The sequence below is a fragment of the Hyaena hyaena genome, unplaced genomic scaffold (genome assembly GCF_003009895.1).
Source record: "Hyaena hyaena isolate Hyena2069 unplaced genomic scaffold, ASM300989v1 scaffold_1155, whole genome shotgun sequence".
NCBI classification, from domain to species: Eukaryota; Metazoa; Chordata; class Mammalia; order Carnivora; family Hyaenidae; genus Hyaena; species Hyaena hyaena.
Genome location: NW_024081784.1, coordinates 303,557 through 316,444, shown reverse-complemented (window position 1 = coordinate 316,444; position 12,888 = coordinate 303,557). Strand labels below are relative to the sequence as shown.

At 34.9% G+C, this 12,888-nt stretch overlaps 1 pseudogene; it reads left to right on the top strand.

Annotated features, from left to right (window-relative positions):
- Window positions 1-4,107: 4,107 nt before the first annotated feature.
- Window positions 4,108-4,391, top strand: LOC120224287 (annotated as a pseudogene).
- The last annotated feature ends 8,497 nt before the right edge of the window (window positions 4,392-12,888 follow it).

Genomic DNA, 12,888 nt, shown 5'->3' with positions numbered 1-12,888 from the left:
GTGCTGGAGGAGAGGCCTGCTGCAGTGGCTCAGACTCAGTCTTGCCACAGTAAATAAGCATGCTGAGTATGGGTAGGGAGCCACCTACCCTGAGGACTGCTGCGTTGCTCTCTGATGCCCCACTGTGTTGGTGTTGGGGAGAAAATACCACCACCCCAGTCTCTGGTCCCTGGGCAAGAAATCTCTCACTTCCTCTGTTCAAGCCACACTTACAGAATATCAAGGGCAGTCAGCTCTCCCAGAGCCACAATTCTTCTGCATTTTTTTCTTTGACATTTCCTTGGAATTCAAAACCCAAAGTCTTAAAGGACCTCCACCATGCAGATCAGCTTCTCTTCTCTCGAGTAGAGATTTTCCTTTCTTTCTTCTTCTTTTCCTTTTTAAAAATGTTTATTTATTTTTGAGAGAGAGAGAGAGAGAGACAGAGGGGAGGGAGGACTAGAGAGAGAGTGTGACACAAAACTGTGTTGGCTCCAGGCTTTGCACTGTCAACACAGATCCCGATGTAGGGCTTGAACTCTTGAATTGGGAGATCATGACCTGAGTTGAAGTTGGACACTTAACCAACTGAGACACCCAGGCACCTCAGATATTTTCCATAGTGTGTGAAATCCTCTGTATCTGAGAAATAGTCCTACACCTGAACAGTGCACAGAATCTATGGTGTAGTATACTAAAATCAACAAATGTTATATTCTCTCTGCACATGCCTATGTACCCTGATGATGAAAGGCCTTTGTCTGGCACCTGCATGGTCTTTTCTTTTTGAGAGGCAATAAGCCCTTTTCTAAATGTACTACAGGAAGGAGAATGTTTTCTCTCAGAGGTCCCTACACCACGCTATGCATTCTGGGCTAGGTCTCTCCTCCATAGAAGGAGGGTGTGCCATATCTCCACTCTGGAGAAAGTCACATACTTCCAAAACCTTTTAGTTTGAGCTCTAGATGCTTTTGGGAAAAAAACCCAAACAAGCAAACAAGCAAGCAAACAAACAAACAAACCTGGGACACTTGGTCTTGCTCCCCGGTCCATGGCCCAGAGAGGTTTTCCATTGTGTGAACCCAATGCTGCAAATTCTCATCCCCTTTCCTCTCTTTTATTTATCCAAAAGCGTTCCCCCTCCTCTGTAACATCGCTGTTTTTCTCTCCCCCAATTCATGTCCATGAACCTCACACTTGCCAAGCTGTCTCCCTCCAACTGTGGAGATCTTTCTGCCAGTCTTCAGATTGATTTCCTGGGTGTTCCTAGTGATCTGACCTCGGTAAAGCAGTGTTTGAAGCATGAAGGAAACCCAGGGTCCCGCTTTTCTCCACCATATTAACCCCTCCCTCTTTTTTTTTTTTTATATGTTTATTTATTTATTTTCAGAGAGAAGGAGAGATCCACAGAGATCCTGAAGCCCCTTTATTATATTCTGGATCTCTCTCAGAGCTTTCAGTAATATGTAGTTGTCTGTCCAGTGTTTTTATTTTTGGAAGAGCTGAGCAGTAAAACCTCCTAGTCTGCCATTTTTCTGACATCACTCCTGGGTACATTTTTGAACTAAAATGTTTCTAGTACGAGGCAAAATACAAATTACTATTCCAGTATTTTTAAAGTGATTATGTTTTCATAAAATTAGGATATGGAGTTGGTTGTACAGCATTGTGAATATCCTAAGAATCACTGCATTATACATTTTATCAAAGATTATGAATTAAAATATATATTATGTAAATTATATTTTAATTTGAAAAAAATAACCCGATCAACATAAGACTCAATTTAGAATATTCCTCTAAAACAAATTTATTTTCTTTTTCTTTTCTGCACTCCTCTCATTTTTATAGTCATTTTCTTTCTCCTATAAATTTGTTAAATTTTTTTTCTCCATTGGGAAAAAACTTTTAAAAACTTAAAAAAAAATATTTCCTAGAAAACAGTGATCACTGATTGGATTGTGTTCTCCTAACTACTCATAAATTCTTTAACAATATTTTCATGGAAATAAACAATAAAAATAATGAAGACTCTAGAAATGAAAAACTAAAGGTCCCTTATATGTTGTGGTAATGAATGTAGGAAAAATGGGTATAGTTGTTAGAAACATTGAGTATTGGTAAATGTGGATTTTCTATGAGGCAAGCACAGAAAAAATAAAGAAAGAAACATTTCCTCTCCTTGTTTCTGAGTGTATTCCTTATATAACTGTGTTACAAATGGCATGGACTCAGGAAACTTCCAGTATTTTCTACCTTTCTATGTATAAATAGGTAACAAAATTGTATTCTCATTATTTTAATAAAATCATAAGTTTTAAAATGCTTTATAATTGACAAAAGACTTTCTCATTCATTATATAATTTGCCCATCACAACAATAATATATCAAAGATAATTTTAGTATAGGAATGTTTGAAGTATAAAGGACTTTAAAGACATAAATTTATTATTTTATGTATCACGAATCTTGGGTTTTTATTTTTTTATTTTTTATTTTTTTGCTTCTTGTACCGGTTTTTTTTTTTTTACAAATAGTTTATTGTCAAATTAGTTTCCACATAACACCCAGCGCTCATCCCCACAAGTGCCCTCCTCCATGCCCATCCCCCCTCCCCCCTACATCCATCAGTTCTCAGTTTTTGTCAGCATTCAAGAGTCTCTCATGGTTTGCCTCTCTCCCTTTCCCCCACCATTTCCCCCCTTCTTCTCCCCCTTGGTCCTCTGTTAAGAATATTACTCAAGATTATTTTGATCCCAGTTGACATAAATCTTACTTACACTAAATTAGTATGGGGATGGTATTGACTCATACCAAAATATCCAAGATAGGGTGGCTTCAGGAATGAGATAGATCCAAATATTCCAGAAGTAATTCCAGAACCCTCTCATTCTCCATCTCTTGATTCTTCCTGCATCTTTTTGCATGGATCAAATACAGCTTCCCTTAAAGTGATGATGAGATGGTAGTACAGATTAACCTACAATCTGTAGTAGAATGAGAAAATCTCCTTTGTTTTTTTTTCCATTTTTTTATTTTTTTTACACATAGTTTATTGTCAAATTAGTTTCCACATAACACCCAGTGCTCTTCACCACAAGTGCCCTCCTCCAATGCCCATCCCCCCTCCCCCCCACATCCATCAGTCCTCAGTTTTTGTCAGCATTCAAGAGTCTCTCATGGTTTGCCTCTCTCCCTTTCCCCCACCATTTCCCCCCTTCTTCTTCCCCTTGGTCCTCTGTTAAGTTCCTCGTAATCCTCCTATACGTCCAAACATGGTATTTGTCCTTCTCTGCCTGACTTATTTCACTCAGCATAACACCCTCAAGGTCCATCCATGTTGCTACACATGGCCAGATTTCATTGTTTCTCATTGCCATGTAGTATTCTCCTTTGTAATAGTTACAAACACCCTTGGATTTCATCTTGTCAGCCTGGCATATATGACTATTTCTGACCCAGTCCCTGTGGTCAGGCCTAATATCTACCTCTGGAAGGGCTGTGGCTTAGGGAAATGCCAGGCCCGCTTACAAGGAGTTATTATACGATTAAAAAAAATGATAGAAAGGTATTGAGCTGTATAGGAAAAGTAATTTTGAGATTAAATGACATTTTTGTGGAAGAATGAGTCTGTACTTTATTTGCATTCTGGACTATGTTTATAGTGTTATAATAATTTATTAATATAATAGTATACTAATATAATAGCTTACTAATGTAAGCTTTTACAAGGAAGAGAAGGGGTACTTTTTGTATTCATGCTAGTTTTGTTTACTGTTGTGACTGGTATAAAGGACATATTCAGTGACATGTATCCATGTTCAATCATCCAATATATGCCTACATCAGAAGTTTTACTTGAGATTTCTTCACATTTTTCGATCTTTGTCTATTTAACTACTTTATTTTCTATATTTAACTTTTCTTGCTTTACAATTTTATACTTTGTGCAATCTTTATAGTCAAGATTGTTTGAATAAACTATTCAAACGTGTGGTGGCAACTTTTCACTTAATTTCATGTTTATGTGGTCCACAACATGCATTATTAAAATAAATCTCTCCATTTCATTGTATAAGAAGTTATAATTATGGATCTTCTTAGGGTTGGACCTAGTTTGTGGTGACATGGCTAGATGCCCCAGGAATGTTGGAATTATCAGTAAATAGGAGACGCATTATGGTGCTTCCCTGTGGAAAATGGTGAAGAAAATTGAAATAGCCAGCAAACCAAATACACTCACTCCCTCTGTAGCAAAACCAGGTTGCAAAACTGAGCTAGGAGGATCTGGTACTGTGATATCTGCATGAAAATGGAAGCCATGACCTGTGGTGCCTGGAGTTACAATACCACTTTTGTCCTCACAATAAAATCTACTATCATAAGACTAAAGGAATTGAAAGACCAGTGAAAGAGTACAATTTAAAACATTGCTAGGTTATAATAAATGGGTTAATTCATGTAACAAAACCTTTAACAACTTATATTCATGTAAAACCCAACTTTCCTCTAATATAATTTATATTATTTAGATGTTTATGCATTTATTGGATGTCTTGACGTATTTGCAAGAACAAAATTTGAAAAAGTGACAGAATTTGAAACATAATTTTAACTTTTGTTCGTTTTTCTTTTTAATTTTATACTATATTTAAAGGATTCCTTTATAAATTCTTGTTTTTGGGGCGCCTGGGTGGCTTAGTCGGTTAAGCGTCCGACTTTCGCTTAGGTCATGATCTCGCGGTTCGTGGGTTCGAGCCCCACATCAGGCTCTGTGCTGACTGCCGGCTCAGAGCCTGGAGCCTATTTCAGAGTCTGTGTCTCTCTCTCTCTCTCTGACCCTCCCCTGCTCATGCTGTCTCTCTCTCTCTCCTAGAAATAAATAAAAAATATTAAAAAAATATAAATTCTTGTTTTTGTACATGAATTTCCTCAACAGATTTTTAATTTTAAAATTGGACATTTATACAAATTATTATTTCCCTACATCAAATCAATGAACCACTCATACGTATTTGCACAATTTTTCATATTAAGTAAATGCACATACATAAAATAAATGTATTTGTGTTTTTGTGATATAATGCAAAAATTTAAATATAGTATATATATTTCTATATTAATAAACGTATGAATATATAATATATAATAATATGATTTATAAATTATTATGCATTATGTACACTGTACATTATATAAATGTTTCTGGTTTAACTTTTCCTTTGTATCTCATAACACCATTTTTTTGCATCTGTATTTGGTATCATATTTTTTCTTTTTTTAAGTTTCATTTTAAAAATTATTTTAATTTATTTTAATCATAATAAGTGCACTCTTTAATTCTTGTACCTCATTATACCATTTCCCACCAACTTCCCCTGTGACAGTCTTGAATTCTCTCTCCATAGTTAAGAGTCTGTTTTTTGGTTTGTCTCTCTTTTTCTATGCTTTTCTATTTTTATTTGTTTGTTTCTTAAATTCGACATATAAGTGAGATCATATGTTATTTGTCTTTCTCAGACTGACTTAGTTTGCTTAGCATCATACTTTCTAGCTCCATCCATGTTATTGTAAATTCCAAGGCTTCATTTATGTGTGGCTGAATAATATTTTTTTGTGCATATACACCATTTTATCCATTCATCAACTAATGGACATTGGTTTGCATAAATAGCTTGTCTATTGTAAATAATGCTGCAATAAACGTAAGGGTGCATGTATGCCTTTGAAATGGTGTATTTGCATTTTGGGTTAAATATACTGTAGTGTAATTCCTGGAACATAAGGTAGTTCTATTTTTAAGTTTTTGAGGAAATTTCATATTGTCTTTAACAATATCTGCACAAATTTGCATTCCAACCAATAGTGCACAGGCTTTCCTTTTTCTCCACATCCTCACCACACTTGTTTTTTGTGCTTTCGATTTTAGCCATTCTGTCAGATGTGTGGTGATACCTCATTGTAGTTTGATCTGCATTTCCCAGATGATGAGAATGTGGAAAAATTTTTCATGAATCTTTTGGCCATCTTGATGTCTTCTTTGGAAAAATGTCTATTCATGTCTTCTAACCTTAATTAGATTATGTCTTGGGTATTGAGTTATGTTGGCTCTTTTTAGAATTTATTTATTTTAGTTTCTTTATTTTTGAGGCAGAGAGGGGCGCCTGGGTGGCTTAGTCGGTTAAGCGTCCGACTTTCGCTTAGGTCATGATCTCGCGGTTCGTGGGTTCGAGCCCCGCGTCGGGCTCTGTGCTGACTGCCAGCTCAGAGCCTGGAGCCTGTTTCAGTCTGTGACTCCCTCTCTCTCTGACCCTCCCCTGCTCACGCTGTCTCTCTCTCTCTCTCCTAGAAATAAATAAAACATTAAAAAAAATTACATTTATTTTTGAGGCAGAGAGAAACTGAGCATGAGTGGGTGAGGGGCAGAGAGAGAGGGAGACAAAGCATATGAAGCAGGCTCCTGGCTCTGAGCTGTCAGCACAGAGCTGGATGCGGGGCTTGAACCCATGAACCATGAGATCATGACCAAAGTCGGAAGCTTAACCAACTGAGCCACCCAGACTCCCAAAATTATGTTAGTTCTTTATAGACTTTGGATACTAAACATTATTCAGATATGTCATTTGCAAATATATTCTCCCATTCCATCAACTGTCTTTTAGTTTTGTTGATTGTTTCCTTCTGTGTAGAAGCTGTTCAGAAGATTTTTATTTTTACGTAATTTCAATATTTTTCCTCTTATTTCGTTTACCTTTAGAGACATATCTAGAAAAATGTTGTTACAGCTGATGTCAGAGAAATTACTGCCTGTGCTCTCTTCAAGAAATTTTATAGTTTCAGGCCTAACCTGTAGGTTTTTAGCCCGTTTTAAGTTTATTTTTGTGTACAGTGAAACAAAATGGTCCAGTTTTATTCTTTTGCATGTGGTTATCTAGTTTGCCCAGAACCATTAAAAACAAAAAAAACCCACAACTGTCCTTTCCCCATTGTAAATCCATTTGTCCTTTTTCAAAAATTATTCATATAATTTTAGATTTATTTTTGAGTTTTTTGTTCTGTCGATCTATGTGTCTAATTTTATGCCAATACCATACTGTTTTAATTACTACCACTTTGTAAAATTTCCAGTTTTGATTTTTCTTTTTCAAGATTGCTTTAGTTATTCAAGATCCGTTGAATTTACATACAAATTTTAAGATAATTTCTTCTGGTTCAGTTCTAATACTGTTGGTATTTTGAGAAGAAATTCATTAAATCTATAGATTTATTTGAGTAGTATAGTATATTTTAACAATATTTGTTTTTTCCAACCCATGAGCATGGAATGTCTTTCCATTTCTTTATGTCATCTTGATTTTTTTCATCAATGTTTTGTTTTTCAGAATACAGGTTTTTCGCTTCTTTGGTTAAGTTAATTCTGAGATATTTTATTGGTTTTGGTGCATTGTAAATGGTATTATTCCTTTAATTTCACTTTCTGCTGCTTCATTATTAGAGTATAGGAATAAAATAGGTTTCTCTACATTGATTTTGCATCTTGCTACTTTACTCAATTCTTTTGTCCGTTCTGGTAGCTCTTTGTGTGGAGTTTTTATGGGTTTTCTGAATATAGTATTATGTCATCTACAAATAGTAACTTGTTTCTTCCTTACACATTTGGATGTCTTTTATTTCTTTATGTTGTCTGACTGCTGTGGCCAGGATTTCCTGTACTATGTTGAATAAAAGTGATGACAGTGGACATTCTTGTCCTTTTCTTAACCTCAGGGGAAATGTTTTCAATTTTTCACAATTGAGTATGATTTTGGCTGCAAGTTTTTTCATAAATGGCTTTCACTATGTTAATATATATTCCCTCTAGACCTGTGTTGCAAACGGTTTTTATCATCTATGGATGTGTAGGATGTCAAATGCTTTTGCTGCACCTATTGATATTATCTTATGGTTTTTATGTTTTCTTTATTGATATGATGTATCACATTGATTGTTTGGTGAATATTAAATCACTCTTGCACCCTGGCAACAGATACCACTTGATTCTGGTGTATGATTTTTAAATTCTTTTTGTTTAAATTTTTTATTTATTTCTGGGAGAGAGAGAGAGAGAGAGAGAGACAGCGTGACCAGGGGAGGGTCAGAGAGAGAGGGAGACACAGACTCTGAAACAGGCTCCAGGCTCCGAGCTGGCTGTCAGCACAGAGCCCGACGCGGGGCTCGAACCCACAAACCGCGAGATCATGACCTAAGCGAAAGTGGGACGCTTAACGTACTAAGCCACCCAGGCGCCCCTGATTTTTAAAATATATTGTTAAATTATGTTTTCTAATATTTTTTTTTGAGAATTAGATCTCATATTCTTTAGACAACACAACTGATGTGTATTGGCATTTTATTTAATCTCAGAGAATCTGTCATTGAATACTTACCAAATTCCAGATACTTTATTAAAGAGTTTATCTATATCAAAATATGAGTTAACCAATACTTATTTGGTAAAATTACCTTTATATTTGTCACTCACTGTTTGAAGTGAAAGTTTTTGTATTTGGATGCTATGTTATTGGTTAATGACTATCCCTTATTAGGACTACTTATTTGCCATGCCAGATCTACAAAAAATATGACTGTATGTTTATAAGAATATATAAATTCTCACTGTGTTTGTAATATGAATGAACTAGCTAAGACCTGGGAAACTGCTAGGTGCATTGGCTCTTCTCTATAAAATTTCAATGAGTAGGATGCCTGGGTGACTCCATTGGTTAAGCATCCAACTTCAGCTAAGGTCATTATCTGACAGTTCATGAGTTTGAGCCCCGCATTAGGCTTTCTGCCTTCAGCATTGAGCTCACTTCATATCCTCTGCCCCCATTTCTCTCTGCCAATCCTGTCCCTCCCTCTGTGTCTCTCTCTGTATCTCTCTTTCAAAAATAGATGAAAATATTAAAAAGAAATAAACATTTAAAATATCAATGAGTCGGGGCACCCGGGTGGCTTAGTCGGTTAAGCGTCCTACTTTCGCTTAGGTCATGATCTCGCGGTTCGTGGGTTCGAGCCCCGCGTCAGGCTCTGTGCTGACTGCAGCTTGGAGCCTGGAGCCTGTTTCAGAGTCTGTGACTCCCTCTCTCTCTGACCCTCCCCTGGTCACGCTGTCTCTCTCTCTCTCTCCTAGAAATAAATAAAACATTTAAAAAAAATAAAATAAAATATCAATGAGTGGGGTGCCTGGGTGCTCCTTGTTAAGCATACAATTTCAGCTCAGGTTATGATATCATGGTTCATAGACTTCAGCCCAAACTCACACTCTGTCTCTCTTTCAAAAATATTCATTTAAACAACCTTTTTTTAATCAAACAAAAAAAAACGTAAAAGAACATTTGGATAAATGTGTTCCTAAAATGCCTTCTCACTAATTTTAGAATTTCTTGATTGCATTCCAGCTTTTGAAATTACTCATTGTTAACCAAAAGTCAATTGTGGTACTCTATTTTCACATATCAGAGAATACTAAAACTTATCTCTTATGAGGTACAGATTTAGTAAGTCAATTGCAGCAAGAGCAGAAAAATTTTCTTTTGGAATACTTCAAGGCTTTGGGAGATGGGCAACAGAGGAAAATGTCATCATGAAACTCATCTATTTCTTTTGATCAACAATTGTGTTTGCTAAAATAAAGAAAAAAAGAAACAGAGTGTCTCTTAGGGAAGAAGGAGTTTCTTCATAACTAAAGGTGAGGGTTAGTATTGTCCATACAGATTATAAGCCAGTTACAATTTCTCCAGCAATTACAGGTGAAACAAACTTAATACTTCCATCTCCTACAGAGCAGGTTACTGAGTTTCAGTTTTCTTCTTTCATTCTTTCTTCTTTCATTCTTTTTGAATGATTAAATGTTTAAGATAACTAAGGTATGAGTCTTTGTGTATAAACTAAAGAAAAATAAAGTATAATTTCAAATATTTTCTAAAGCATACTCTCAGAAAAGATTTTTTTCAAAGTTTACCGTTCATATGTTTTTGGTTCAAGGATGTATAAAACTTAAAGCCATTTTTTACATAACTAAATTGTATTGGATAACAGGATGCTGAATGTACTGTAGTCAATGAACAATTCATTTGAAATATTAAGTGAAGATTATTTCAGTTATTAGTCAGAAGTAATGGAATAATGAAAAAAACTATAAAGTGAGAGCTCAAAAAGACATCACTAAATAGTCCATAATTATCACTGAAATATAGTGAATGTTATTGAAATCACAAGTTACAATATCTTTAATCAACATTGTTTTTGTTCATAGGAAATGTTAAATCAGTATAAATGTATATATAATAAAATCTTATTGAAATGCTTAATATTTAGAGCCTGTGCACAGCAGGCTACCTATTGTAAATCAGCAATATTTGTGAGCAATAAATTTTTTATGTCTTTGGTATATTTGATAACTCTTTAATGGATATGTACTTGGAAAGATTAGTTTTATTTTCCTTTTCATTGACACATAATTAATTGATATATAGCATTATATTACTTTCAGACATACAATAAAATTATTCAGTCTTTGTACATATTGGGAAATGATCAACAAAATGTAAATATAGCTAACATCCATCACCACGTGCAGTAACACATATTTTTCTCGTGATTAAAACATTTAAATCTGCTCTTCAGACCAAAATTCGTCTGTAATACAGTATTATTGACCATAATCACCATAATGTCCCTTACATCCTTGATTTATTTATTTTATAATTGATAGCTTGTACCATTTGCTATACACCAATTTTACATACCAATTTTCTACACTATCTGCTTCTGGAAATCACCAATCTGCTCTCTGTTTTTATGTATTTATGTGTTTGTTTTAAGATTTATTTTTACGTTTATTTATTTTGAGAGAGAGAGAGAGAGAAAGAGTGTATTAACAGAGGAAGGGCAGAAAGAGAGAGAGAGAGAATCTCAAGGAAGCTCCACACTGTCAACATAGAGGTTGACACAGGGTTCAGTCTCCCGAACTGTGACCTCCTGACCAGAGCTGAAATCCAGAATCGGATGCTTCACTGACTGAGCCTGAGCCACCCAGGCACCCCTGTTTTTAGATTCTACATATAAGTGAAATTTTATGGTATTTATCTTTTTCTGTATCATTTGTTACACTTAGTGTAATGCCCTTGAGGTTCGTTCATGCTGTAAGTGGCAAGACACCCTTGCCTTATGGCTAAATAATATCCCATGTTTAAAATGTATATCATTTTCTTTATCCGATGTTTGACAATTTAGGTTATTTTCATGTCTTAGATATTATATGTAATGCAGAAATATACTTAGGGTGCATGTATTTTTCCAAGTTAGTGTTTTTAATTCCTTAAGATAGATAGGCAGAGTTGGAATTGATTAATTATATGATAGTTATTTCAATTATGTTGCCTTTGCTTTGGAGTCAAATTATAAAAATATCATCAACAAAACCTGTGTTTTATTCTAGGATTTTTATGGTTTCAGGTCTTACACTCAAGATTTCAACTAATTTTGAGTTAATTTTGTGTATGCCATAAAATAGAGGTCCAGTTTCATTCTTTTGCATGACGATGTCTAATGTTCCTAGCAACACTTATTGAGGAAATATGTCCTTTACCATTGCATATTCTTGGCAACTTTGTCTTAAATTAGTTGACTATATATGCCTAAATTTATTCCTGGACTCTGTTCCATTGATATACATGACAATTTTTATGCCACAACATGCTGCTTTGATCATTAATGCTTTGTAATATAGTTTGAAATCAGAAAATGTAATGACTCCAGCTTGGTTTATCTTTCTCAAGATTGTTTTAGCTATTTGGGGTCTTTTGTAGTTCTGTACAAATATTAGGATTGTTCAATTTATGTGAAAAATGTCATTGGAATATTCACGGGGATCGCATTGAATCTGCATATTGTTTAGGGGAGTATTAACCTTTTTCCCTATTCTAAGATTCTGACTTTTCAAAGTTTGTATTTAAATTCCAGTTAGTTACCATAGAGTGTAATATTAATTTCAGGTGTACAGTTTAGTGATTCATCACTTCATACAACACCTGATTCTTATCAAGGTAGGAACATTTTAACAATAGTAATTCTTCAAAAACATGAGCATGGAATATATTTCCATTAATTAGTGTCTTCCTCAATTGTTTTCTTTGAGAGAGAGAGAAGGCACAAATGAGCAATAGGCAGAGAGAGGGAGAGAGAGAAAGAGAGAGAAGCAAGGCTCACTTGAAGCGGGGTTCCTGTTCACCAGAACCAAGGCTCATGCTCAACCCAAAGCTGGGCATTGGCTAATCCGATGTGAGGCTCAAACTCATGAAGCAGGAGATTCATGAGTTAAAATTAGATTCTTAATGACTGAGCCACTCAGGCATGCGTGTCTTCCTCAATTTATTTAATTACTGCATTATGCAAATCTTCCTTAACTAAAAATATAGTAACATCATGATATGCCCATTCTAAGTTGAAAATAGTGTATGTTGAAAATGTATTTAATAAACCTAATATGCTAAACACCATGCCTTAGTCTAGCCCACCTTAAGCATGCTCAGAACAATTACAGTAGTCTATAGATGAGCAAAATTATTTAACAGAAAGCTGATTTTATTGGAAAGTGCTTCATATGTTATGTAATTTATTTAACACTGTACTGAAAGTGAAAAATAGAATGTCTGTATAGGTACAGAGTTGTAAGCATGTCAGTTATTTATCTTTATTATCCTATGACTGGGAGCTGTGGCTCACTGTTGCTACCCAGCATCATGAAAGAATATCACAGCACATATTGGCAATCCAAGGAAAGATAAAAACTCAAAATTCAAAGTATGATTTGTATTGACTGCATATGGCTTTAACACCATCATAAAGTAACAAACAAAAACTTA